The following is a 24,776-nucleotide window of genomic DNA, read 5'->3' as shown; positions in this document are numbered from 1 at the left end:
TAACCCCTGAAGGTACTGCTGCTGCGGGAGCTCCGCCAGCGGCCTGCGAGGTGTGCATTTTAATGGACAAATCATTAAATTGTCGTGTCATGACCTGCACCTGATCGACCACCTGTTGCAAAGTATTTTGAGGGGTATGCTCCATATTCCCACAAAATTTCAATAGGAGTATTAGGCTGCTGAATATGTTATGCACACCAGTGCCAGCAGGAATGTACTGGTGTCTGACCGGTGAGGGATGCAAAACAAATGAACTCACAGACAGACTGGGGAATATGACATTACATACACAGAAGGTGATAGGGTAACAAAATAAACACAAAGTGAACAGAGAAGCCCAAAGGCCAAGAAACTGGGTGTCTTCCTAGTATTAGGAATGCTCAGATGGAAAGAAGCGAGATGTAGTGATTTAATACGTAGAGAACCCGAAATGCTGTTGCTAAGGGCAACAGCAAAACCCTAAAGGGTTACCAACGGGTGTGGCAGTAAACTCCTTGGTCAGAGATGGAATAATAGACACAAGGAGAGTCTCCACAATCCTAGTCCTCACTTGCAGTGCACTGGTTCAGCTTACTGCCACTAAACTGACACCTGAACACCTTGCACAGTGAGAAAGGATTTTGGCTGGCAAGTCTGAGAATACAGCCGCAAACTTGCTAGGTTCACAGAGTAGCAAAAGAACCCCAGCAGGTTAAACGACTGACTCCAGTCTTACTGCTAGGTCTGGATTGGCAGAGTGTAATACCAAATCCCAAGGCCTATTTGCAGTAAGCAACAAACAAATACAAAGTTTACACAGTACTAGCTAGCTTTCAGGAACTGACTAACCAACAAAGATTCAGCAGCATCTGCTTAACCTGAGAAGAGGGTTTATATAGCAGGTGCTGTCCACGCCCCACTCAGACCTCACAGACTGTGAGCACAAAAACCAGCACCGGATCCCCTGCCGTGCACAGAGCCTGTAACCACTGCACAGCAAAAGACCCGAACCGGAGTATCAGCTACGCTCAGGTTACTCCGCTAGCACTTGTCTCCCGGTTGCCATGACGACGTGGCAGCACAGAGCAGGAGACCCTAACAGTACCCCCCCTCTGACGAGGGTCAAAGAACCCCTACCACCGGGTTTATCGGGGAACTGCGAGAAGAAAGAGCGTAACAGTCTGGGGGCATGAAGATCACAACTGAGCACCCACGACCGCTCCTCTGGGCCATACCCCTTCCAGTGCACCAAAAATGAGAGCCGACCCCGAACAATCTTGGAGTCAAGAATCCTTTCAACAACAAACTCCCTCTGGCCACGTATCAGAAGAGGGGAAGGTCTTCCACTGGAAGAAGGATTACTAATCGCCCGTTTTAAAAGGGAACAATGAAATGTTTTATTGATACCCAAAGAACGGGGTAGATCTAACTGAAATGCCACCGGATTGATAACCCTAGTGATCTTATAAGGACCGATGAACCGGGGGCCTAACTTATGAGATGGCTGTCTCAACTTCAAATTCTTGGTAGACAACCAGACGAAGTCTCCTAATTTGAAGCTGCAGGGTCTTTTCCGCTTATCAAAAACCCTTTTGGTCACTAATGACACAGACACAAGGGCTTTCTTCACTTTCCTCCAAATACCTCTAAGGACCGAAACCACAGAGGAACCACCAGGCGTGGAGACCAGGGGGTCAAAAGAATTGGCCTTAGGATGATGCCCATACACACAAAGGAAGGGAGAGATCCCTGTAGCAGAGTGAGCCGCGCTGTTATAGGCAAACTCCGCCATGGACAGATGAGCCACCCAGTCAGTCTGACACTTGGAGACATAACACCTGAGGAACTGCTCCAAGGACTGGTTCACCCTTTCAGTCTGCCCATTAGACTTCGGATGGTAGCTTGACGACAAGCTGACAGAAATCTGGAGATCGGAACAAAATGCCCTCCAGAATTTGGCCACAAACTGGGATCCGCGGTCAGAGACCACAACAAGTGGCAACCCGTGGAGGCGCACAACATGCAGCATAAATAATTCAGACAGGCATCTGGCCGATGGCAGCCCAACCAATGGAACGACGTGCGCCATCTTCGAAAACCTGTCAACGACAACCCAGATGGCTGTCATCCCCGAGGATTTGGGCAAGTCCACCACAAAATCCATTGAAATGTGGGTCCATGGCTTAGATGGAATAGAGAGTGGATGTAATGGGCCAACAGGAACCCCTCTAGGAGTCTTATTTCGGGCACAGATGTCACATGCCCGAACCCACTGATCCACATCCCTAGCCACCGAGGGCCACCACACCGCTCTAGATAGCAACTCCCGAGTTCTGGCAATACCCGGGTGACCTGCCGACTTCTTGGCATGGAATTCCAGGAACACTCGCTGTCTTAACCTAGGAGGCACAAACAAAAGACCTACCGGAAGGTCTGGAGGAGCCTGCTCCTGTGCTCTAAGGACTAACGACAAGAGGTCCTGGGTAATGCCCACTTTAATACATGATGGGGACACAATGGGCAATGGCTCCTCGGTGGTCTCCTGGATTGGAGCAAAACTCCGCGAGAGCGCATCAGCCTTGATGTTTTTTGACCCAGGGCGATATGTTATCAAAAAATTAAAGCGAGCAAAAAACAAAGCCCATCGTGCCTGCCTGGCATTGAGGCGCTTCGCTGACTCTAAATATGCCAAATTCTTATGGTCGGTGAGAATTGAGACCACAAACTTAGCCCCCTCAAGCCAGTGTCTCCACTCCTCGAGTGCATCCTTAATAGCCAACAATTCCCGGTTACCCACGTCATAATTCATCTCGGCAGGCGAAAATTTACGGGAAAAGTAAGCACAGGGATGAAGGCGATTATCTGACACCCCCATCTGAGAGAGCACTGCCCCAATACCCATCTCAGAGGCATCCACCTCCACCACAAAAGGACGCTCTGGATCTGGGTGTCGCAGCACCTTGGCCGAGACAAATGCCCTTTTGAGACGGGCAAAAGCCACTTTGGCCTCACAAGACCAGTGAGCAACATCCGCCCCTTTCTTAGTGAGTGCCACCAAGGGCGCCACTATAGACGAAAATCCAGCGATAAATCGTCTATAAAAATTCGCAAAGCCCAGAAAACGCTGAAGCGCCTTCAAACTAGTGGGCTGCACCCAATCCAGGACTGCCTGTACCTTGGAACCCTCCATTTGGAAACCTTCTGGGGAGATAATATATCCTAGAAATGCGATTTGCTGAACTTCAAATTCGCACTTCTCCAGCTTCGCCCCAAGCCGGTGGTCTCTGAGTTTCTGGAGGACTAAGCGTACATGCTTCCGATGTTCCTCCAGGGAATGGGAGAAGATTAGGATGTCATCTAAGTATACAACTAAGAATCTATCCAAATATTCCCTGAGCACATCGTTCATGAAGTCCTGGAAGACTGCCGGGGCATTACAGAGCCCAAAAGGCATCACCAAATACTCATAATGCCCTGAGTGGGTATTAAGGCAGTCTTCCATTCATCCCCCTCTCTTATTCGGATTAGATTGTACGCACCGCGTAGGTCAATCTTAGAAAAAATGGTGGCAGTACGAAGCTGGTCAAACAAGACCGAAATGAGAGGCAGTGGGTATGAGTTTTTAATCGTGATACTGTTCAATTCCCTGAAGTCGATGCAGGGTCGCAACGAACCGTCCTTTTTACCCACGAAGAAGAACCCCGACCCAACTGGAGACTGTGAAGGTCTGATAAATCCCTTAGCCAAGTTCTCCTTAATGTACTCTGCCATAGCCTGAGTCTCAGGACGTGACAGGGAGTACAACCTGCTCTTGGGAAGCTTAGCATTCGGCAACAAATCAATGGCACAGTCATAGGGGCGATGGGGAGGTAGTACCTCTGCAACTCTTTTGGAGAACACGTCCGCAAAATCTGCATAACATCCTGGCAATCCTGGCAAACTTAGCTGCGAAAGCCTGACTGGAAGGCTCAAGCAACTCCTGCAACAATCAGTACCCCAACTAAGAATCTCCCCAGAGACCCAGTCAAATTGAGGATTGTGGGCCCTTAACCAGGGTAACTCCAACACCAATGGGGCAAAAGTACAGACAGTCACATAAAAGGACAATTTTTCAGAGTGTGTGGCTCCAATAAACAAAGAAATCTGGCTAGTGCAAGAGGCAATTTTACCCTGGGATAATGGTTCCCCGTTTAACCCACAAATCTCAATTTCCGATGCCAAGGGTACTAAGGGAACAGAGTGTTTCAGGGCGAATTGGCGGTCAATAAAAACCCCGTCGGCCCCAGTGTCCACAAAGGCCTCAGTCTTGACAGTTTGACCGAGGATCTTCAAGGTCACCGGAATGATAAAAGTCTTCTTGGGAAATTCCGACTTCTGACCTGACAGGATATTTCCCATCACCCTCAGGCCCTGAAGTTTTCCGGCTTTTCTGGGCATGATACTACCACATGACCTTTATTCCCACAGTACAAACATAACCCCTGCTGTCTCCTCCGCGTCTTCTCACGCGAGGAGAGGCGGGTAGCCCCAATCTGCATAGACTCCTCGGAAAATTCCTCAGAGTCTGAGGTTCCCTTGGGAAAGAAGGAAACCTCGGTCTCCCTTTCAAGCCTGCGCTCTCTCAGCCGTCTATCCACCCGAATGGATAACTGCATGAGCTGATCCAAGCTATCAGGCAAGAGATATTGTACCAGTTGGTCTTTTAACTGGTTAAAAAGACCTCTTCGGTACTGGTGTCTCAGGGCTGGGTCATTCCACTGGGTATCATGGGCCAACCTCCAAAACTCCGTACAATAAACCTCAACTGGCCTTCGCCCTTGCTTAAGGATCGAAATCTGAGCCTCGGCTGAGGCCGTCTTGTCAGGGTCATCATACAACATGCCCAGTGCCGTAAAAAAAGCATCAACACTTTTAAGCGACGGACAGTCAGGCTGCAACCCATATGCCCAGACCTGTGGGTCTCATTGTAGCAAGGAAATCACTATGCCCACCCGCTGAATCTCCGACCCAGAAGACTGAGGCCTAAGCTGGAAATATAGCTTGCAGCTCTCCTTGAAACAAAAAAACTGCGAGCGATCTCCAGAAAAACGATCCGGGAGATTTACTTTCGGCTCCTTAACCCCTGAAGGTACTGCTGCTGCGGGAGCTCCGCCAGCGGCCTGCGAGGTGTGCATTTTAATGGACAAATCATTAAATTGTCGTGTCATGACCTGCACCTGATCGACCACCTGTTGCAAAGTATTTTGAGGGGTATGCTCCATATTCCCACAAAATTTCAATAGGAGTATTAGGCTGCTGAATATGTTATGCACACCAGTGCCAGCAGGAATGTACTGGTGTCTGACCGGTGAGGGATGCAAAACAAATGAACTCACAGACAGACTGGGGAATATGACATTACATACACAGAAGGTGATAGGGTAACAAAATAAACACAAAGTGAACAGAGAAGCCCAAAGGCCAAGAAACTGGGTGTCTTCCTAGTATTAGGAATGCTCAGATGGAAAGAAGCGAGATGTAGTGATTTAATACGTAGAGAACCCGAAATGCTGTTGCTAAGGGCAACAGCAAAACCCTAAAGGGTTACCAACGGGTGTGGCAGTAAACTCCTTGGTCAGAGATGGAATAATAGACACAAGGAGAGTCTCCACAATCCTAGTCCTCACTTGCAGTGCACTGGTTCAGCTTACTGCCACTAAACTGACACCTGAACACCTTGCACAGTGAGAAAGGATTTTGGCAGGCAAGTCTGAGAATACAGCCGCAAACTTGCTAGGTTCACAGAGTAGCAAAAGAACCCCAGCAGGTTAAACGACTGACTCCAGTCTTACTGCTAGGTCTGGATTGGCAGAGTGTAATACCAAATCCCAAGGCCTATTTGCAGTAAGCAACAAACAAATACAAAGTTTTCACAGTACTAGCTAGCTTTCAGGAACTGACTAACCAACAAAGATTCAGCAGCATCTGCTTAACCTGAGAAGAGGGTTTATATAGCAGGTGCTGTCCACGCCCCACTCAGACCTCACAGACTGTGAGCACAAAAACCAGCACCGGATCCCCTGCCGTGCACAGAGCCTGTAACCACTGCACAGCAAAAGACCCGAACCGAAGTATCAGCTACGCTCAGGTTACTCCGCTAGCACTTGTCTCCCGGTTGCCATGACGACGTGGCAGCACAGAGCAGGAGACCATAACAGTAACGAGGTGGAATTCAACCCTCTATATGCTTCAGAGGATGGAGGAGCAGCAAAAGGCCATTCAAGCCTATACATCTGCCCACGATATAGGCAAAGGAGGGGGAATGCACCTGACTCAAGCGCAGTGGAGAATGATTTCAACGTTGTGCAAGGTTCTGCAACCCTTTGAACTTGCCACACGTGAAGTCAGTTCAGACACTGCCAGCCTGAGTCAGGTCATTCCCCTCATCAGGCTTTTGCAGAAGAAGCTGGAGACATTGAAGGAGGAGCTAAAATAGAGCGATTCCGCTAGGCATGTGGGACTTGTGGATGGAGCCCTTAATTCGCTTAACCAGGATTCACGGGTGGTCAATCTGTTGAAATCAGAGCACTACATTTTGGCCACCGTGCTCGATCCTAGATTTAAATCCTACGTTGTATCTCTCTTTCCGGCAGACACAAGTCTGCAGAGGTTCAAAGACCTGCTGGTGAGAAAATTGTCAAGTCAAGCGGAACGTGACCTGTCAACATCTCCTCCTTTACATTGTCCCACAACTGGGGGTGCGAGGAAAAGGCTAAGAATTCCGAGCCCACCCGCTGGCGGTGATGCAGGGCAGTCTGGAGCGAGTGCTGACATCTGGTCCGGACTGAAAGACCTGCCAACGATTACTGACATGTCGTCTACTGTCACTGCATATGATTCTCTCACCATTGAAAGAATGGTGGAGGATTATATCAGTGACCGCATCCAAGTAGGCACGTCAGACAGTCCGTACGTTTACTGGCAGGAAAAAGAGGTGATTTGGAGGCCCTTGCACAAACTGGCTTTATTCTACCTAAGTTGCCCTCCCTCCAGTGTGTACTCCGAAATAGTGTTTAGTGCAGCCGCTCACCTTGTCAGCAATCGGCGTATGAGGTTACTTCCAGAAAATGTGGAGAAGATGATGTTCATCAAAATGAATTATAATCAATTCCTCCGTGGAGACATTCACCAGCAATTGCCTCCAGAAAGTACACAGGGACCTGAGATGGTGGATTCCAGTGGGGACGAATTAATAATCTGTGAGGAGGGGGATGTACACAGTGAAAGGGGTGAGGAATCGGAGGATGATGATGAGGTGGACATCTTGCGTCTGTAGAGCCAGTTTGTGCAAGGAGAGATTGATTGCTTCTTTTTTGGTGGGGCCCAAACCAACCAGTCATTTCAGTCACAGTCGTGTGGCAGACCCTGTCACTGAAATGATGGGTTCGTTAAAGTGTGCATGTCCTGTTTATACAACATAAGGGTTCCATCTTGCACCTCTTTTTTCTTTTATTTTTCTTTGCATCATGTGCTGTTTGGGGACAATTTTTTTGAAGTGCCATCCTGCCTGACACTGCAGTGCCACTCCTAGATGGGCCAGGTGTTTGTGTCGGCCACTTGGGTCGCTTAGCTTAGCCATCCAGCGACCTCGGTGCAAATTTTAGAACTAAAAATAATATTGTGAGGTGTGAGGTGTTCAGAATAGACTGAAAATGAGTGGAAATTATGGTTATTGAGGTTAATAATACTATGGGATCAAAATGACCCCCAAATTCTATGATTTAAGCTGTTTTTGAGGGTTTTTGTAAAAAAAAAACGAATTCAAAACACACCCGAATCCGACAAAAAATTTTCAGGGAGGTTTTGCCAAAACGCGTCCGAATCCAAAACACGGCCGCACACAAAACCCGAAAAATGTCCGGTGCACATCACTAATTTGCAGTACCATTAAACTTCTGGTGAGGCTGCAAGGGGCTGACCTTGTGAGTGAGTGAGAGGGTCTCTTACTTGGAGTAGCAGAGGGGCTGTGATTGTGCGTGTGTGAGGGGCATTTTTTTTTACCAGGAGCTGGAAGCCGAGTGAAAAGGAGGTGCAGTGAGCTGGAACAACTGCAACTGCTAAGTGGAGTATAGGTGCCGCAGGAGAGAGTACTACGGCTGCATAAAAGTGAAGGACCAAGAACCGCACAAAGATAAGTATAAGCCAGCTTAATTATTGTATAAGTGATATTGTTTGTCTTCTACTTTTTATTTTTGCTGCTTTTTCTTTGAGAGTAACAGGGAGTTAGTCCTTACAAACAATATGGGAGGGTCTGTGATTGGGGACCTTACTCAGTGCATGTCGTGCAAGATGTATGCACACCTGGAGCTACCAGCCCAGTGTGATTACATCTGCACGAGGTGTGTGCGAACAGTAGCCCTGGAAGCCCAGGTAACTGATCTAGAGCAAACCGTTACGCGACTGAGGGAGATTCACAATCTCGAGCGAAGTTTAGACAGAACGGTGGAGGAGTTGCGGGAGGGGTTACTGGTAGAAGAGGATGATGATCAGGTAGCCAGCTGGGTCACAGTTAGAAGGAAGAAAAAGAGGGGGAGGCTCAACATCTCCGAACTATCAAACCCGAACAAATTTTCCCGACTGGACGAGGAATCAAAGGATGATAGTGAAGAAATGACGGTGCCGGAGGAGACTGCTCCCTCTAGCATCCAGAGGAGCGGTCCCTCTGGCGCGGTTGGGATAAAAGATAGTGAGGTACCTAGTCAGATGGTGGTGGTAGGGGATTCTATCATCAGGAAGGCAGATAGGGCAATCTGCTACCGGGACCGTGATCGCCGTACAGTCTATTGTCTCCCGGGTGCTCGGGTACGGCACATCGCGGACCGGATAGATAGATTGTTGGGAGGGGCTGGGAAAGACCCGGCGGTCTTGGTGCACGTTGGCTCCAATGACAAAATTAGTGGAAGGTGGGATGTCCTTAAGAAAGACTATAGGGACTTAGGAAAGAAACTGAAGGCAAGGACATCTAAGGTAATATTCTCGGAATTATTACCTGTGCCACGCGCTAGTCCAGGGAGGCAGAGGGAGATTAGGGAGGTAAATGTGTGGCTTAGGGATTGGTGCAGGAAAGAGGGGTTTGTGTTCCTGGATGTTACGCACACCAGTGCTAACAGGAGTATACCGGTGTATGAACAGAGAGGGAAGCGAAGCAAACGAACTCACAGACAGTATAACATAACATACACAGGAGGTGATGGAATAACTAATAAACACATAGTGAACGGAGAAGCCCAAAGGCTCAGGAATTGGGTGTCTCCCTAGTGTCAGGAATGCTCAGATGGAAAGAGCGGACAATGAAGCGAGGTGTAGTGATTTAACATGTGGAGCACCTGAAATGATGTTGCTAAGAGCAACAGAAAAAACCCCAAAGGGTTACCAACGGGTGTGGGAATAAACTCCTTGGTCAGAGATAGAAATATAGACACAAGGAGAGTATCCACAATCCTAACCCCCACTTGCAGGGCACAGGTTCAGCTTACTGCCACTAAACTGACACCTGGACACCCTGCACAGTGAGGGAGGATTAAGCAAGCAGGTCTGAGAGTACAGCCGCAAACCTGCTGGGTTTACAGAATAGCAAAAGAACCCCAGCAGGTCAAACAACTGACTCCAGTCTTACTGCTAGGTCCGGATTGGCAGAATAAAGTACCGAATCCCAAGGCCTATTCGCAGTAAGCAACAAGTAAATACAAAGTCACACAGTACTAGCTAACTCTCTGGAACTGACTAACAAACAAAGATTCAGCAGCATTTGCCTAGCCTGAGAGGATGGTTTATATAGCAGGTGCTGTCCACGCCCCACTCAGACCTCACAGACTGTGAGCACAAAACCAGCGCCGGATTCCCTGCCGTGCACAGAGCCTGTAACCACTACACAGTAAAAACCCGGACCGGAGTATCAGCTGCGCTCAGGTTACTTCGCTAACACTTGCCTCCCGGTTGCCATGGCGACGTGGCAGCACAGAGCAGGAGATCCTAACACTGGAACACTGGGCGGACTTCTCAGTCAGGCGCCATCTCTTTTGTCGTGACGGATTGCACCTGACTGAGGAGGGGGCAGCGGTGCTGGGGGGAAGGATGGTTAGAAGGTTGGAGGAGATTTTAAACTAGGAGCCTGGGGTTCCGTTTAGCTAGAAACTACGGGTCATGCAGTGAGAATAGTGGGGATGGCGGTAGTAAACGAAATGGGGGAGAAGTTGGGGGAAGCGAAAGAGCAGGCGGTAAGGTTACTAACATGGGTACTAAAAGAGATTTTACCAAAGCACTAACCAATGATGATTACAGGTCATTATTGCTACATAAGGTGAAAGATGTCCCTAACGCAAGGGAAAAAACTTATCTTAGTTGTATGTATGTAAACGCCAGAAGCATTACTGGTAAAAAGGGTGATCTAGAAATACTTGCAGCAAGCAAACAGTATGATATTATAGGCATTACTGAAACTTGGTGGGACGAATCTCATGGTTGGAAAGTCAATCTAGAGGGCTATACACTGTTTAGGAGAGACAGACTAAATAAAAAGGGTGGAGGGGTGTGTCTTTACGTAAAGCCGTTTTTAAAACCTGATATACGGGAAGATATTCAGGAGGGGACTGTAGACACTGTCGAGACATTATGGGTAGAAATTGCATGCGGGGGAAAAGGAATAAAAAAGTTAGTATTGGGTGTATGCTATAGGCCGCCTGGTATCAACGCATCTGATGAGGAATTGTTACTAAAGCAAATTGAAAGAGCAGCAGGAGTAGGAGACATAGTAGTGATGGGAGATTTTAACTATCCAGAGATAAACTGGAAAAATATTCATGTGATACTGCTAGGGGCAATATGTTTTTAAACACACTTAATGATAACTACTTAGTTCAACTAGTTGAGGAACCAACTAGGTACAATGCAATCTTAGACCTGGTATTAACAAACAATGGGGATTTGGTATCAGGTATTATAGTAGGGGAACCCATAGGAAACAGCGACCACAACATGGTCACATTCAATATCAGTTTCCATAAACAGCCCTATACTGGCTCAACTAGGACTCTAAACTTTAGCAAAGCAAAGTTTGAAAAGATGAGGGTATTTTTCAGGGATATTGAATGGGAAGGTTTGTTTTTAGGAAAAAATACTACGGAGAAATGGGAGGTACTAAAATTCCTGCTAGCTAAAAATATACTCAAATTTATTCCTACGAGCAGCAAAAAAAGGAATAAAAATCATAAACCGATGTGGCTTAACAAAAAGATTAAGGAATTTATGGGCAAGAAAATGCGAGCATTTAAAAAATACAAATCTGACGGGGAAGCAGAGTCATTTCAGCACTATAAGGAATTTAACAAAATACGCAAAAAGGAAATAAGAGTGGCTAAAGTAGAAACTGAAAAACTAGTAGCAAAGGAAAGCAAAGCGAATCCCAAAAAATTATTTAAATACATTAATAGCAAGAGATTAAAGAAGGAGAGTATAGGCCCTTTAAAAGACAAGTTGGGAGTCGTAATCAAAAATGATAATGACATAGCGGACACACTAAATGAGTTTTTTTCAACAGTATTTACTAGAGAGGACCCAATTCAGGGACTAACATATAATCTTAATAATGAGAATATCCCACTGATAGATCCTTATTTAAGCGAGGAAGTAGTCTGTGACCAATTAAAACATTTAAAGATTAATAAGTCGCCAGGTCCCGATGGTATTCACCCAATGGTTCTAATGGAGCTTCATTCTGAACTTGCAAAACCGCTATTTTTGATCTTTAAGGATTCAGTAATATCCGGTATGGTTCCCAAAGACTGGTGTATAGCGGAAGTAGTGCCTATATTCAAAAAGGGAAGTACAGCTGAACCAGGCAATTATAGACCAGTTAGTCTTACATCTATAGTGCGGAAAGTATTGGAAGGTATTCTAAGAGATAGTATTCAGAAGTTCCTTGAAGTCAATAAGGTCATTAAAAGGAATCAACATGGGTTTATGAAGGACAGATCCTGTCAAACCAACGTACTTGGCTTTTATGAAACAGTAAGCGCAAACCTAGATCAGGGTAAAGAGGTGGATGTAATCTTTTTAGATTTTGCCAAAGCGTTTGATACTGTACCACACATGAGACTTATCTACAAGCTACAAGAATCAGGGCTAGGAAGCACAATATGCACTTGGGTCAAAAACTGGTTAGATAATAGGGAGCAGCGCGTTGTGGTTAATGGATCTTTTTCAACTTGGACTAAAGTGCTAAGTGGTGTGCCGCAAGGCTCAGTATTAGGACCGCTATTGTTCAATATTTTCATTAACGACCTAACAGAAGGTGTAGAGAGCATTGTGTCAATTTTTGCAGATGATACCAAATTGTGTAAAGTTATAAATGCGGAGGGGGAGGCTGAGTCGCTTCAGAATGATTTAGTTAAATTAGAAGCTTGGGCAGCAAAATGGAGAATGCGCTTCAATACAGACAAGTGTAAGGTAATGCACTGTAGTAACAAGAACAAAAATAACACCTACCTACTAAATGGGGTAAAATTAGGGGATTCTGTACTGGAAAAAGACTTAAGTGTCCTCATAGATAGCAAACTAAGCAGTAGTACCCAAAGTAGGACTGCAGCAAAGAAGGCTAATAAGATATTAGCATGCATAAAATGGGGAACTGATGCTAGGGACGAGAGTATTATATTCCCGTTATATAAATCACTTGTGAGGCCACACCTTGAATACTGTGTACAATTCTGGGCACCTTACTATAAAAAGGATATCCTGGAGCTAGAAAAGGTTCAAAGGCGGGCAACCAAACTAATTAAGGGTATGGAGACGCTGGAATACGTGGAAAGGCTTGCAAGACTAGGCATGTTTACACTGGAAAAGAGGAGATTAAGAGGGGACATGATCAACATTTACAAATATATAAGGGGACAATATACAGATCTAGCGCAGGACCTGTTTTTGGTTAGATCAACACAGAGAACTCGTGGACACTCAGGTGAGAGGAGATTCCACACAATACGGCGTAAAGGCTTTTTACAGTAAGGACGATACGTGTTTGGAATTCCCTGCCTGAGGGAGTTGTAATGGCCAACTCAGTCAACACCTTTAAGAATGGGTTAGATAAATTCCTAATGGATAAGGATATCCAGGGTTACGGGGCATAGTCACGCACTATGGTTATTATAAAAAAGAGGGGTTAATCGGAACGGCAGTCAGGAACTTCAGTCAAAATTTTATACAAAATAATCGTGCATAGGAGACCACAAATAGGTTGAACCCGATGGACAATTGTCTTTTTTCAACCTTAGATACTATGTTACTATGTTACTATGTTACTGGGCTGCAATAGACAGAGAGCTAGCCTCCTGTAGGAAGCCAGCTTCCTGCCTCATCAGCTCAAACTGGCTCTTACGGGCTGCAGCCGATGCAGTCCATAGTACCCATGGTTTTGCGCATGCGCAGTACCGTCGCTGCTACTGTGCATGCATTGGGTCTTGGCATCTTTGAACTTAAATAGCACAGGTGCCGGGACCCAGGCAGCGGCTGAAGTGGGGACAAGGAGGGGGAGACCTTGCAGCAGCGACAGCCCCCCTCCTCTAACAAGTTAGAAGCAGCCACTGGTATCTATCTATCTATCTATCTATCTATCTATCTATCTATCTATCTAATACAAAAAATATGGAGTGGTCCACAAGCGCTACAATATATCAAGATTCCTCATGAATTTCTTTAGTATTCAGGTGAAGACTTCTTCCAACAGGTTCGCACCTTTGGACTAACCTCCTCCAAAGGGGAACGTGCCTCAAAAGGTATCTTTTACGCCACCTCTGAATTCACATGCGATCACTCTCTCCCTACGTATAGACGCTCACCTTAATAAAGAGCCCTATGTGTCTTGAAAGGTTTCTTTATTCTGATCTTCTCATAAAGCTTTATATTCATACAGCAAAGGATTTATCCTCCCCCTTCAATATGACGCTCACCTTATAGTTGGGCCCTATGTTCATTGAAAGGTTTCTTTTCAACGTATCCTTCCTTGGACCCCTCTTAAGTACAGGTGCCGTCCTCCCTCAGAATCAAGGATCCTCAGATACTCATAGGGTGAGATGTATAAAGTCCATCCAAAAAGTGGTATTATGTAAAAACAGATTTTTATTTTACATCAACTCCATTAACCATATGGTAACAAACAGAAAAAATATAAAACCCCACAAAAGAAAAAAGCAGTCTGGGTTTTTCCTTCAATATTCCCCTAGGGAACAGCTCTGGGAAATATTCCCCAATAATTAAAAAACAAAAACAACAGGGGAATCCTTAGAATCCCTCTAAAAAAGACTCCTTAAGAGTAAGATAAAAGTTAGGTGTAGGAGAACCTTACCACCCAAAGTAAAAAACTGGTGCCAACGCGTTTCGGATAAGTCAATCCTTCCTCAGGGCATATTGTAGGACTCACCCAGTCGGCCTTTTATACCCCACTGAGCAATTCCTTTCACCTTCTCAACCAATAGGGAAACAACAGTCATTTATCCCACATAAAATGCATAGTATATGTTCTTCAATTAGTATACATCATTCATATAATAAATATGTTTATAAATATATATCCAAATCATCAGTGAAATCGAAATTTATAACAAAAAAGATCACTTATATTTTAATTGGAAAAAAGGAAAGTCCATCATGGATTCCGGAACACAAACTTTCTTCATGGTTTCCAATGAAAAACACTAATTCTGAATAGGATTACAGAGTCCGTGATTTCAATATAGTCCTCAAGAACTTCCGTCCGGACACTTCCGGTGACCCCGGTGTGCACATAATTCTTTTCCCTCTGTAATCCGGGTCCCGCGGCATGTGTATCACGTTCCCCGGTGTCAGTAATCTCCAGTCCTTTCTCGCGGACCTAGCGTTGACGTACTTCCGGGAAATGGAACGCAAACAGGAAATGGACGCAGAGCACTGGAACGCATCGGCTTTCCTCCGTTCTAATTGTGTATATCGAGTTCTTTTTTCATTATGGTTTGAACTGTATAGTGCACACCAGATATAAACTCCATAAAGGGGGAAGTAATGGTGAGAAAAAAAGAATCCATAAGGATAAATATACACATATAGCTTGATTTTCAAAGATAAACATCTGAGCTAAGTATAGTTAACTATACCCATATTATCCAATATCCTACAAGAACCATTTTATTTCAAAATCAACGTTTAACCCTTTGGGAACCATGGTTTCTCACCATTACTTCCCCCTTTATGGAGTTTATATCTGGTGTGCACTATACAGTTCAAACCATAATGAAAAAAGAACTCGATATACACAATTAGAACGGAGGAAAGCCGATGCGTTCCAGTGCTCTGCGTCCATTTCCTGTTTGCGTTCCATTTCCCGGAAGTACGTCAACGCTAGGTGAAAGGAATTGCTCAGTGGGGTATAAAAGGCCGACTGGGTGAGTCCTACAATATGCCCTGAGGAAGGATTGACTTATCCGAAACGCGTTGGCACCAGTTTTTTACTTTGGGTGGTAAGGTTCTCCTACACCTAACTTTTATCTTACTCTTAAGGAGTCTTTTTTAGAGGGATTCTAAGGATTCCCCTGTTGTTTTTGTTTTTTAATTATTGGGGAATATTTCCCAGAGCTGTTCCCTAGGGGAATATTGAAGGAAAAACCCAGACTGCTTTTTTCTTTTGTGGGGTTTTATATTTTTTCTGTTTGTTACCATATGGTTAATGGAGTTGATGTAAAATAAAAATCTGTTTTTACATAATACCACTTTTTGGATGGACTTTATACATCTCACCCTATGAGTATCTGAGGATCCTTGATTCTGAGGGAGGACGGCACCTGTACTTAAGAGGGGTCCAAGGAAGGATACGTTGAAAAGAAACCTTTCAATGAACATAGGGCCCAACTATAAGGTGAGCGTCATATTGAAGGGGGAGGATAAATCCTTTGCTGTATGAATATAAAGCTTTATGAGAAGATCAGAATAAAGAAACCTTTCAAGACACATAGGGCTCTTTATTAAGGTGAGCGTCTATACGTAGGGAGAGAGTGATCGCATGTGAATTCAGAGGTGGCGTAAAAGATACCTTTTGAGGCACGTTCCCCTTTGGAGGAGGTTAGTCCAAAGGTGCGAACCTGTTGGAAGAAGTCTTCACCTGAATACTAAAGAAATTCATGAGGAATCTTGATATATTGTAGCGCTTGTGGACCACTCCATATTTTTTGTATTATATGTAAATTAGTGAGTGGTGATCCTAGGGAAGTGGTACAAAGCAGCTACAGGGCGCAAGTCTTACCACTCTTGTTTTTTTTGTTGGAGTATCTATCTATCTATCTATCTATCTATCTATCTAACTAACTAACTATTGAAATATGTGTGTACTATAGGATAAGGTAATAGCAGAGTAATAGTATACAAAAGCGGATTCAATGTAACCAAATAGCCCATTACATTGCCAGAGGGGTGGTTTATACAGCATTAGTATATTTATACAACCATACTCACATACGCTCAGTGTCAGAATGGAGATGAGCTTTAACGGAACATACAGAGCACCAGCCAGTATGTATGTTGCACCTAAGCGATGGCTGTGCGTCTTGGCAAAAGCAGGTCTTCATATAGTGTGAGGTCTCCAGTGTTCCACTGTGGCACCCTAACAAAATGACAAGATGGTAACGATATATACTTGTATATTTTTTTCTACAAATCAAAAGAGAATAAAGTTCCTTATCCAGCTAAAAGGATTTTTTTTTTTAATGAATATGATTATTTATCCATGTTACATTTAGGGCCTCATTTTGAGTCGCATGCACTACCGATGTTGGACCCAATGGAGCTATTTTCTTCTGCGCATGCATATATCTTGCACTACTCATGCATTCATATAGGGTGCACAAAGAGTCAGAGTTGCGATTGAGGCAAACGGAAGACGCAGGGTCCCAGAAATGTGTTGAAAGTGTATTGGGCATTCCTGAGCCTTGATGGGAAAGTGGCTTAGCATATACCTGGAGGTGGTTAATCTTACAGGGGTGTATTGTGGGACTGTTGTGGGTGTGTTGGTGAAAGTAGTTGCACACACAGACACTCAACTGCCCACACTAGAAACCATACTAGGATGAAGAAACTGCATCTGCCATAGGGCTGATGCAAGTTTTGATGGTGCAACTGATGGTGCATCTAAAGAGGCATCAGCTGATGCTGTGAGTGGGCAGTACTTGCACATTTGGACACAGACAGATGTACACCATGGAAGGACTTTGTAGTAGAGATGTGCCGGTTCGTATTTACCTGGATTTACTCTGATTTACCCGGATCTCAAAACAGCATCTAAGTGGCTCTCGGATGTCACGTGTTTTGGTTAGCTAATAAGAAAGATTTGGATAAATCTGAACTTGCGTTAATTCTGGCGTTAAGAGCAGAGGAAATCTGAACCTGCACATCTCTACTTTATAATACCATTTGCATATAGTCACAGATGGGCAACCACCAAATGGCGCAGACACAAATGCAGCTACATCAGAATCAGACCCTTAAAGTGGTATGTAATGCTTCAGTTAAATTCCCAGTATAACCTGTTAAAATATGGGGTAGCTGCAGTTAGCACACGTTACTGAGGTCTCCTGAACTCAATATCATCACGAATGATAAAATATTTTTGGCAGATTAAATTACTTGTAAAAAAAGCTCACCTCTGCTTGGTAAAGACACACAAACTGACATTCAGAATGGGTTGGGGCTGGGTGACTGACGGTGGGGATCCCGGTGGTCAGCATACCGACCCCGGAATCCCGGCTGCAGAATGCTGGTGGGAAAGCGAGCACAACATAGCCCCTTGCAGGCTCGCTGCGCTCTCCACAAGTTCTATTCCCACTCTATGGGTGTCGTGGACACCCATGAGTGGGAATAGTCCCTGTTAGTCAGCGTGACGACTGTAGGGCTTGTGATCGCTCAGGATCCCAGCGTCAGCATTGTGACCACACATGACCGGATCCCATTCAGAATAAGTATCAAGCTATTATTGACAAGTTGACAAATAAATAAACATATAAATAAATAAATAAATAAATAAATACATACATAAATAGACATATATTTATAAAAGCACCATTTCCAAAGAAGGTGCGGAATGATTTATATTGCTGCTATTCATAAATATTGCACTTTTAAAATTAAAATAACTAAATTCTTAAACAAAAGTGAAATCATGAAACATATTGTTAGGTAGAAGTAATATAACATTGATGTGCAAAAAACCCCAAAAGATTTAAATGGCACATATAAAGTACTATGTCTATATTTATTACAAAGTTATCTTATCCCAAAGGATTATTGACCACCCATTATTAAAATGCTAATGATAGACCATTATTTTTTGCCAGTAGCTGACATACAGTATTTCTGCAGCTGCTCACTGTGTGGTCCTTTAATTCAGAGATTTGCCCTTTTTTTAAAAAAATAAAGCTTTTACATTTTGCTTTTTACTGCTCAAATAACAAAACCTAATACTGAATGTTACATTTTTACAAAATTAAATTAATCACCCAACAGAAATCGTCATTTGTATGCAAGTATTAGCAAATGTATTGGTTAATCTCAAACATACTGTGCTTCTGAATTTCTGAAAGTAAAAATTTGTACAATTAGAGTTAAAAAGACATTGGGGAGATGGCTAGGAGAGTGATAAAGTGGAGAGAGATAAAGTACCAACCATTCAGCTCCTGTCATTATTCAAACACAGCCTGTAAAATTACCAGTGGTGACTCCAGAGGGGGGCTGCAGTGGAGTCCAAATTTAAAATAGAGGACCCACACCAACTGCAAACCCCAAACACTGCCAAACATCACCAGCAGGGACAAATGCAGGATTTGTAAAGGGGGGTTTCCATCAGACAAATTTCCCCCATGACTTCCTCAGAAGCAACGTCAAATCATACAATGAGATTTTTAGGACTTTGTATGGGATACCTTATAGCGTCGGCTGTCGGGATCCTAGCAGTCAGGATACCGATGCCAGAATACCGAAAACCAACGATGTCATCAATCTGAATCCACGACACCCATAGAGTGGGAATAGATCCTGCAGAGAGCCACTGAACCCGCAGCGTGGCGAGCGCAGCAAGCCCGCAAGGGGACTCTTAGCGCTCGCCCTGCTGCCGGCATTCTGGTGGACAGGATGCTGCTGTTCGGATCCTGACAGCCAGCATCCCGTCCGACGGTAATATATACCGAACCCCTTTTTATATCTCACTTGCTATATGTTATGATTTTAGACTTCAGGCGCTATTAATATATTTTTATCTCAATCGAGTAGCCTACAGTCATTTTATATATACATAATTTTTATATTAGCATTTACTCTTTATAATACTCTTTATATTGAAATGTTGTATTCAATTCAGTTATGTTCCCATTTACAGTATTTTTCCTGGTTCTATTAACCTTGTTAATTTGGCTCGAAAAAGGCAAAATAGTATCACTGTGCTAAATTATAGTCTGGGGTGCCTGGGGACACATGCAGGGGTGCCTTGGGTCGGTGGTCCAGGACTAATTCAAATTCTTTCTGGTCAATGTAATCGGCAAAACCAGCACTGGTGGCTGCCAATCATAAAGTATGTGAACAAACAGATGCAAATTCTGTCTCTCACCACACAACTGACCCTACGGATGACATATAAACACAATTTACTTAATTTAACATTTCAAAATTTCTCAATAACAAACTTTTGGACTAGGAGTGCCATGAAAAAAATTCTGATGCTCTAGGGCGCTGTTATTCAGAAAAGTTTGGGAACCACTGGTCTAGAGCTTATTTTATATATATATATATATATATATATATACAGGTTGAGTATCCCATATCCAAATATTCCGAAATACGGACTTTTTTGAGTGAGAGTGAAATAGTGAAACCTTTGTTTTCTGATGGCTCAATGTACACAAACTTTGTTTAATACACAAAGTTATTAAAAATATTGTATTAAATGACCTTCAGGCTGTGTGTATAAGGTGTATATGAAACATAAATGAATTGTGTGAATGTAGACACACTTTGTTTAATGCACAAAGTTATAAAAAATATTGGCTAAAATGACCTTCAGGCTGTGTGTACAAGGTGTATATGAAACATAAATGCATTCTGTGCTTAGACTTAGGTCCCATCACCATGGTATCTCATTAAGGTATGCAATTATTCCAAAATACGGAAAAATCCGATATCCAAAATACCTCTGGTCCCAGGCATTTTGGATAAGGGAGACTCAACCTGTGTATATATATATATATATATATATACAGTTGTTCTCATAAGTTTACATACCATAGCAGAATTTGTGATTTTCTGGCCATTTGTCAGAGAATATGAATGATAACTCACAAACTTTTCTTTCACTCATGGTTAGTGGTTGGGTGAAGCCATTTATTATCAAACAAGTGTGTTTACTCTTTTAAAATCATAATGACAACAGAAACTACCCAAATGACCCTGATCAAAAGATTACATACCCCAGTTCTTAATAAAGTGTATTGCCCTCTTTAACATCAATGACAGCTTGAAGTCTTTTGTGGTAGTTGTGGATGAGGCTTTTTATTTTTCAGATGGTAAAGCTGCCCATTCTTCTTGGCAAAAAGCCTCCAGTTCCTGTAAATTCTTGGGCTGTCTTGTTTGAGATCTCCCCGGAGTGGCTCAATGATATTGAGGTCATGAGACTGAGATGGCCACTACAGAACCTTCACTTTATTCTGCTGTAGCCAATGACAGGTCGACTTGGCCTTGTGTTTTGGATCATTGTCATGCTGGAAGTTGAACTTCCAAGTACGTCCCATGCGCAGCTTCCCGGCTGATGAGTGCAAATTTTCCTCCAGTATTTTCTGATAACATGCTGCACTCATCTTGCCATCAATTTTGACCAAGTTTCCAGTGCCTTTGTAGCTCACACATCCCCAAAACATAAGCGATCCATCTCCGTGTTTCACAGTAGGAATGGTGTACCTTTCATCATTGGCATTGTTGACTCCTCTCCAAATGTAACGTTTATGGTTGTGGCCAAAAAGTTCAATTTTGGTCTCATCACTCCAAATGACTTTGTTCCAGAAGTTTGAGGCTTGTCTCTGTGCTCGTTGGAGTATTGTAAGCGGGATGCTTTGTGGCATTTGCGTAGTAATGGTTTTCTTCTGGTGACTTGACCATGCAGCACATTTTTCTTCAAATGCCTCCTTATTGTGCATCTTGAAACAACCACACCACTTTTTTTCAGAGTCCTGTAGTTCAGCTGAAGTTATTTGTGGATTTTTCATTGCATCCCGAACAATTTTCCTGGCAGTTGTGGCTGAAATATTTGTTGGTCTACCTGTCCGTGATTTGGTTTTCACAGAATCCCTCATTTTCCACTTCTTAATTAGAGTTTGAACACTGCTGATTGCCATTCTCAATTGCTTGGATATCTTTTTATATCCATATCCTGTTTTATACAGTTCAATTACCTTTTCCCACAGATCCTTTGACAATTCTTTTGCTTTCCCCATGACTCAGAATCCAGACACGTCAGTGCATCACTGGATGAAAGATGCAAGGGTCTTTCAGGAGTCCAGAAACGCACTGACCTTTTATACACACACACACACTGATTACAAGCAAACAGATCACAGGTGAGGATGGTTACCTTTAGTAGCCATTCAAACTCGTTTGTGTCAACTTGTGTGCATGTTATCAGGCCAAAATCTCCAGGGTATGTAAACTTTTGATCAGGGTCATTTGGGTAGTTTCTGTTGTCATTATGATTTAAAAAGAGTAAACACAGTTGTTTGAGAATAAATGGCTTCACCCAACCACTAACCATGAGTGAAAGAAACGTTTGTAGTTATAATTCATATTCTCTGACAAATGTCCAGAAAATCACAAATTCTGCTAGGGTATGTAAACTTATGAGCACAACTGTATACATATATATATATATATATATATATATATATATACACACACAATAATGCATAAATCCAATAAATAAGTAATAAAGTAGTGCACATGTACAAAAATGTTAGTATATTATGTTTAAAGTACTCATTTATATGAAGCAATGGTTGATTGAAGGCAAAAGTTCCTTACCGAGATCAGTTAGGAAGAGATCAGTCTGTGTGGTCACATTCAGATTAAGGCAGCCTCACAAGACTTGTGACCATTAGTTCTGGTTCTCCTGCCGCTGGCTGACAGAGGTCAGTGTGAGCAGCTCTACTCAGAGGGCCTGCGAATGCAGTGAGTGGGTGGAGCCTAATGCAGCAAGTGGGCGGTTCTACCCTTGCTCCAAGCAAGTGAAGTACTTAATGTAATATGGGACTATTGATGTAATGTACGGGGAATGGTGGGGATAATAATGTAATATGTGTTAGTGAAGCAGGTATCAATGTAATGTGTGTGCCATTAATGTAATGGGGTATATTAATGTAATATAGGGACTGTTAGTGTGATGTATTAAGATATATTAATATATATTATTATTTTTGTTTTGGGCTGGTAATTTAAATCGAAGCTTATTCATGTAATAAGTTAGCTAGTATGGGCTATTCATTTAATATGGGATCATTATTTATTAAATATGTGGCTATTAATTTAATGTGAGGTTAATGGGGCCTATTAATATAGGGCCTAATTCAGACCTGATTGCTGCTGTGTGTTTTTGCTCAGTGGGGGATCAGGTCTGAACTGCGTATCCGCCGGCACCGCATTGCACCGTTGCAAGCCAGACGTCACACGCAGCCGCTGCAACCCGGAGAGTGACAAGTAGCTCCCTGCCAGCGCCCAGGAGCTGCGCTGGTAGGGAGCTACTCTTCAGGTACAAAAGCATTGCCACCATGCGATGCTTTTGTACCTGTGCAGCGGGGGCTAGGGCCTGACATGCGGAGTGGACTAGCCCTGTGCTGGGCATCCGCCCGCATATCAGGGTGGCTGATCGTAGTCATGCAAAATTTTGCACAGCTAAGATTAGGTCTGAATTAGGCCCATAGTGTGGGGGCTAACAATGAAATCTGTTATACTGTAGCTATTAAATGTGGGTTATTTGGGAATAGGAGGTTTAATTATTACTAGAGATGTGCATGAACCCCTGTGTTTTGGTTTTGGTTCTAATTCATCATTGTGTTTTGGTTATGAATTTGGCAAACCCACCGTGAAGTGTTTTGGTTCAGATTTGTTTTCTGGTTCAGCTTTGGATTCCTTTAAAATTTATAAAAATCGGTAAACTTTGATAAAAATAAATTGATAAAAAATCGATTAAACAGCTAAAATCATGTAATTTGGACCTGTTTATATGCACTCGAACCCCGAGTTCGGTTTTTAAATCCAAGTTCCAAATTGACAACAGACCCGAGCTGGGACTCGGTTCCATTCAGAACCCCTAATGTCAGGTGTATTCGTATTTCAGAAAAACCGAACCACACAACTATATTTATTAGATATGAGTTCTAATATTTTGATAGTTATATGGGAAGATATGCCTTAACTGTTCCCTAATTTTTTGGCTTTCAAAGAAATGAATAGCACAATTCATTTTATATAGTATGTCCAGGATATGTTTTGTTACTACTCTTTCCTAAGCCTGTATTAAATGCACATTACATTATGTATTATTTCCAGACATAGGGCCTAATTCAGACCTGACCGCAACAGCAATCTTCGCAACAGAAAACTTTTTCTCTAATGGGCAAAACCATGTGCACTGCAGGGGTAGCAGATATAAAATGTGCAGAGAGAGTAAGGTTTTGGTGGGGTGTATTCAAACTGAAATCTAAATTGCAGTGTAAAAATTAAACAGCTAGTATTTACCCTGTACAGAAACAATATGACCCACCCAAATCTAACTTTCTCTGCACATGTTATATCTGCCCCGCCTGCAGTGCACATGGTTTTGCCCATTAGAGAAAGATTTTGCTGTTGCGATTAGGGGGCTAATTCAGACATGATCACTGCTGTGCATTTCCTGTCTGCTGTGTGTGTGTATCTTAGTGCTCAATCAGTGCCTTGGACCAGAAAGGAGGCTTCTGAAACGGACCCCGTTTACTTGAGCACTTGTGGGAGAGCCCCGGGTAGCAGCAAGACGAGACAAGTATTTAGGAAAATACAGAAGTAAAAAACATAACCCTGGGAGGGAGCACTCTCTATCCGGAAACAAGGGCTATAATAGCTCAAGTAAATATATTTTAATAAAATGTAACATTTATTAGGTATACCTTAAAAACATAGAGTTCATATGAAACATAACACTACTATTGAATATTTTTAGTGATCAAAGTGAAAATCTATTAAGGAATTAATGTTATATTCCCAGCTAATATGCTGGAATAATTTAAGGTCCATCAGCAGGAAAAGGGTCCTCCTCCTCCTCAGTGGTACTCTTAGGGTCTAGGTATTCCTTGGTGGTCTCCCACCAAATATAATCCAGGCCCAACATGTTTCGAATCCAGGATCAGACGAGATTGGGCCTACGCAGAGTGGTATGATTGTAGAAGGTTTTTGACCAGAGTCAGTAAGTTACCAAATCAACTGAGGAACCCTTTCTGTTGGGAAAAAAAATGTTTGAAACACAAAAAACACTTGCTTGTAAAAAAAAGTGACCCTCATCTGTTCAGTGATATCCCATATGTCATGGGTTAAAAATTTTTTGAATTATTAGTCACAAAGATACATTAATTTAAGGCACTAACAAGTGCCTGTGTTTATCTGAAATGTAAACACCAAGGGGTACATTTACTAACATTCGTAATTTCCGAAAATAGGTCAAAGTTCAATCACGAATGACATCG

At 43.2% G+C, this 24,776-nt stretch overlaps 1 long non-coding RNA gene across 1 annotated transcript in view; it reads right to left on the bottom strand.

Moving 5' to 3' along the window:
* Window positions 1-24,776, bottom strand: part of LOC134929214 (uncharacterized) — a 190,321-nt gene that overhangs the window by 48,213 nt on the left and 117,332 nt on the right. The window contains exon 2 of the long non-coding RNA XR_010178387.1: window positions 16,492-16,639. This is a non-coding gene — a long non-coding RNA (uncharacterized LOC134929214). The remainder of the gene's footprint in view (window positions 1-16,491; window positions 16,640-24,776) is intronic.

Source organism: Pseudophryne corroboree, chromosome 5 (assembly GCF_028390025.1).
Source record: "Pseudophryne corroboree isolate aPseCor3 chromosome 5, aPseCor3.hap2, whole genome shotgun sequence".
Classification (NCBI taxonomy): Eukaryota; Metazoa; Chordata; class Amphibia; order Anura; family Myobatrachidae; genus Pseudophryne; species Pseudophryne corroboree.
The sequence above is the reverse complement of the archived record's forward strand: the minus strand, read 5'-3'. Positions and strand labels throughout refer to the sequence as shown.